The following is a 5095-nucleotide window of genomic DNA, read 5'->3' as shown; positions in this document are numbered from 1 at the left end:
CCCCCGTAGTCCGACTGTGTGTCTGTGTGCGTCTGCAAAAGTCAAACATACATTCATACAGTATGCGCAGTCTAAATACCCTGACATTACACTGGTCTGTAGCTCTGATGCCTTGCTGCACGTTAGTGTCTGGGAGGACAGGCCCAATCTTTGTGAAACAGAACACACTCTCATTTTGTTTTAAATTATTTCATTGTATTTTCTAGGAGGGTGCTGGGGCTGTGACAGAAGGGGGTCGGATTAATCTATCACCTCTGTGTGAACCCCAACCCTCCCACCCCCCCAGCCCGCTGCCTCCTGTGAATAAAACCCAGACTCCAGCACTGACATCCAGACATCTTCTTTTACCTTTCAGTCTTTGGTCCTGTTCAGACCTGGAATGGCAATATTACAGCGCATATTACCCTGGGCTGTGTCTCTGCTGTCCAAGTCTGGGCTTTGGGCCGCTGGAGAGAGTGAGAGGAGCTTGGAATGCCGGATGAGAAAGTGAGTGATCGTCTGGGTTATGTCACATATGTGAAGTTTGGCCAGAAGGTGGAAGAGTGTGAAACCCTGCAGCACCGACCCAAAGACTGGAGGCGGGGAAAGAGAGTCAAGACAGAGAAATACAAGGAGTACTTAACACACTGATGACACAGAAACGTTCACGCATAACCTTTTCATAGTAATTATCAATGCAGACAGCTGCTTGAACATCATTGAGAATGAGATTAATCAACTTGTAGGAATTGCTCCACATTATGTAAATTAGTACTGCTATTACAATTACAATTAAGAAGGAGAAAATACAGTATGTTAATTATAATTATGTTATTTCTATTTTTCACATTTGGATTTCTTCATAGGGGCAGAAGGCAAGCTTTTCCAAATTATGATGTCATAATGACCCATTTGTATAACTGGGTTTTTAGTAGAGCAATGTAGATACCTTGCTCAAGGGCACAACAGCAGAGTCCCCCACCCAGGACTGAACCCATGCCCCTCCACTCCAGAGTCCAGAGCGTTGACTGCTACTCCACACTGCTGCTCCAGCATGAGAGTCACATTGTAGAGAATATTCAAATCACAACATTGGTGTAATTGGAATAAGAACATAAGAACATAAGAAAGTTTATAAACGAGAGGAGACCATTTGGTGTAAACCATTACAGACCAGCTAGCTTTGATTGTGATAGATAACAAGAGACTACTGGTAAAATGATGGCATGTTGTTTGCACCTCTAACTCTCATCATATATTACTGATGAAATATATCTTTTCATCTGGCTGTCAGTTGCCTGTTGAGTAAAGTGCTTTATCCTTGTGGGGCCATCTGCAGACTACATATCTATCAGCCATTGTGGATGAAAAAGACATTACTAGAATGAACACCAAGATGATTACATCTCATAATTTGAGTTATCGGACTTGTTTCTGTGTGACATTTGTTAGTTTTTTTGTTTTTGTTTTTTACAATGACTATAATATCAAGAGGTGAAAACACACGGTATATATCCGCTATATATGACATCACACTTGAACATACACATGTGCAGTTGAATGGTATTACTCTCTCCTTCATTCGTCTCTGTGCACCAGTGACTCATCTAGAATTTGAAGAAAGATAAGAAAAAGAGAAAAACAGCTGTTGCAAGGTTGGAGTTAATCACAAGGACCCACATGTTTCGGCGCAGGGGTGGCCTGTTCGCATCGCGTGATCATGAACACGCTGGGTACTGCTCATGTTGGATTACACACTCTGTGTTGACATTGTTCTTCAGGGCACCATGTTTAAATGGCCACACATTCAGATTGACTACAGAAGTCTCCAGCCATCTTCTGAGCTCTGAGAAGAAGCCTTACACCAGATAAAGTGGGCCAGATTGTTAACAGCTGACCGACTGAAGAGTCCCAAAACAAAATTTCTTTTGATAAATGATAAATTATAAACGATTATTGATCATAAGTGTTTTTTAAACTCTTTATTAGTAATTTATTAATGAAACCATAATATCAATTGTTACCAAATAATTAATGAAAATAAACATGCAACAGCACACAACAGCTCCCTGCTATTGAAGTTAAAATAAATTGTATTATTTCATTATTTCAGGAGCAGCTGCATCATTAATGCAACGTGTTCTTCAGCCACCCGTCCAAAGTCACATTACTCTCCTTTGCAAAGCGGCAGTGAGAGGAACCTGGAGACACCATCTGCATCTGTTAATAAGAGGTATGCCTGGAACTATTTCACACAGTAGACACGTTTATCTAATTTAGCTCTTTTAAAAATGTAATTCTTTGTCTCCTGCCTTGAATAGAAGACAGATGATGGTTTGTGTACTCTCTGACATTTCCAGCAACATCTGTTATCCATTTGCATTCTGTACATTGATAAAGTAGATGCCAGGTACTGATAAGGAATACCTCTTTTTTGGCATAATGAATGTGCAAATACGACAGAAATGATTGGGCAAACAGTTTTCGTTGCAAAAATGGGAGTTAAGTGATGCTGACAGTTTGTTTCTTTTCTTCGTTTCCAGCATATTTGCTCTTGTTTAAATAGGGATTAAAAATTAAACGAGGACTATGACACCAGGAGAAGAAACGTGATCCAGAGAAATAAAAAGATAATTTCAACACCTGTCTGATTGTGAAATGCTTCAATACAAGTGTAAAAAAATTAAAATGAAATCATATCAAAGCCTTTATACCTTCTCTGATCAATTCTGCCAACTGTTCAACAGAATGCAGAATATTAAAGGACCTGTAAACAGAGACACAGCTACTATTACTACTACTACTACTACTTAAAACTACTAACTACTACTAATACTACACAGCTAATTAAATAGTGAAGTGGAAGACTGCATGGATCTGCTCTCACAGCACAGCCAGCCCTGCCGCAGAGAGAAGAGGAGCGAGAAGGGGAAGACGGTGGCAGAGGCACTCCTGTCTTACGTCAGGAAACACCCGGAGGAGAGACGGGAGTTTAGAAAGCCCTGCAAAACACTGTACAAGCAGAGTGGGGCAGCACCCCATACTTCAAGGGGAAAAAACGGCCCAGTCTGGCCCCAGTCTGTCGGCCAGCAGATTCCATTCCCAGTGCATAACCAGGGCTGCGGGGTGGACTCCCAAAAGGAATGGGCTTCAGAACACTCAGCAGGTACTGCTTTGGCAACAGGAGTCGGTCGGTGGGGCTGGGCTGAGGAAATGAGCTTCAAGCCACGGTCAGTATCAGCGCCACACCTGGGCTCAGGCCTGCAGATCTCATCATCTGACATAGTAGGTGAATCGCAGGGTAGCTGACCACAATGGATCCTCTCCATGTGAAGCAATCCAGAGAACGATAAAATAGTCATGCTGATTAATTGCTATGCATTTTTGTACTGAACTAACCACAACCCCCCCCCAACCACACATATAATGGAACCCCCACACAATATTCTTGCTAGCTTTTGTGTGTTTTGTGTTTGGGTGAATACAATGCAATAAGTCAGTTTGCGATGCTGCTTCAATGGAAAGCTTCTATTTTCTAAAATAATAATGAATACTTCCCTCACAGTGCAGCTACATAAAGAACGCTGTTTATCTTTTGTTTGTCTTTTTGTCTTTGCATTCTCCTTCCGTCTCTTGACTAGAATCATCACCAAAGCAACAGAATGGCATTCAGTCAGATCAACAGGAGGAATCAAAAAGAAAGAAAGAATAATTATAAAAACTAAACAATGACAACATACCTCATTGTATTGTCTTCCACTTTAAAGCACTTTATATTAAAACTGAAATAAATTAAAAAGTTCTTTCTCCTTCTGATAATAAATGAGCAGCGGGAGCTGAAGGATGGGAAATAACTGGGGCACTGTGCTCCTGGGTTTGTGGAATCTGGATTCTGACTCTGAAACGACCACATCCAGCCAATTCACTTTCCATGAGCTCTTCTGATTGATGGTTCATGTCTGTTCCTGGTGTCTTCAACAACTGCTTTTTATTACACAGTGCAATCAAAGGCAGGCAAAGCAGCTCCACAGATACAGTGTGCAAGCAGGCAGAATTGAAATGAATAAAATAGAGATAGTTTAGATTAAAACCAGAAGGAGTGTGCGACCTTGTTACTGACTGAAAGTAATAAACATCTCAGGCGTTCCGGAAGCCTGGAAGTAAAGGTTCCACATCAGTCACCACACTTGCTGAATTCTGCGAGTGGATGTCAAGCATGCTGATAGCGGTGTAATTATTTTTTCGGGGGGGGGGGGGGGTGATACTGTGTGGCAGCATTTATTTAGTGCCGTTTCTCAACCAGATGTTAACCCTCAGGAAAAATACACAAACAAACAAATGCAACAAATGGAGATACTGATACATTCCTGAATCGGGGAGAGGAGAGGTATCCTTTCAACAGGGGTACTGATCATGAGGTTCACAGCAGGTCACATTTTTCACTCCAGCGGCAAGGCCTGGCAGGAGCTGATCTGGACTGAACATAAACACAAAAAAACTCTCTTCTCCGAAATAAAATTGTCCTTTCATTTGGCTTGACCCTGCAATTGCAGGTCATTTTTGCCATAATCAGGCTAATTGTTTTTAATGAAGACGCAGCAGAAAATACAAGCAAGCACAGCTCACAGATGGCTTTTTTCCAATTTCTTCACAGGACACTAAATGCGATAAGTGACTGACCTTGAACATTTTAGTACAGCAGGGTCAGTAAAAGATAAATGACCACTCCTTCGTCCCATCCCCCCATGACAGCGTACTGAACATTACACGGTCCACATGAAAATGCTGTGATTTTTCCCTAAAAAATGCCAAAACCACAAGGGTGACTTGATCAATTATTAAGAGATAGAGAGATAGATAGAGAATGATATTTGGATGGATAGACAGACAGGTGGCTACACAGATCATTGCATTACATTTAATCATTAAAGGTAACTGCAAACAAAGACATATTATATACATTAATTAATGCTTTAGTTGTCCTGAAAGTGAAAAATAAAATAAATTAAAAGAATCAGGGAGACGTCTTGGCTGGGGAAGCAGGGGGCCGATCTGTGGGCCTTAGTCACCAGGCCGTCTTTGTGTGTGATGTGATTAGCATTATTTGTGTTGAATA

General features: G+C 41.3%; 1 long non-coding RNA gene across 1 annotated transcript; it reads left to right on the top strand.

Annotated features, from left to right (window-relative positions):
• Positions 1-362: 362 nt before the first annotated feature.
• On the top strand, positions 363-2599 carry LOC136762793 (uncharacterized). The gene is made up of 3 exons (XR_010820902.1): positions 363-486; positions 2093-2212; positions 2523-2599. It is a non-coding gene; the product is annotated as an uncharacterized LOC136762793 (long non-coding RNA).
• Positions 2600-5095: the final 2496 nt, after the last annotated feature.

Source organism: Amia ocellicauda, chromosome 11 (assembly GCF_036373705.1).
Source record: "Amia ocellicauda isolate fAmiCal2 chromosome 11, fAmiCal2.hap1, whole genome shotgun sequence".
Lineage (NCBI taxonomy): Eukaryota > Metazoa > Chordata > Actinopteri > Amiiformes > Amiidae > Amia > Amia ocellicauda.
This window is presented reverse-complemented; position numbering and strand designations above follow the sequence as displayed.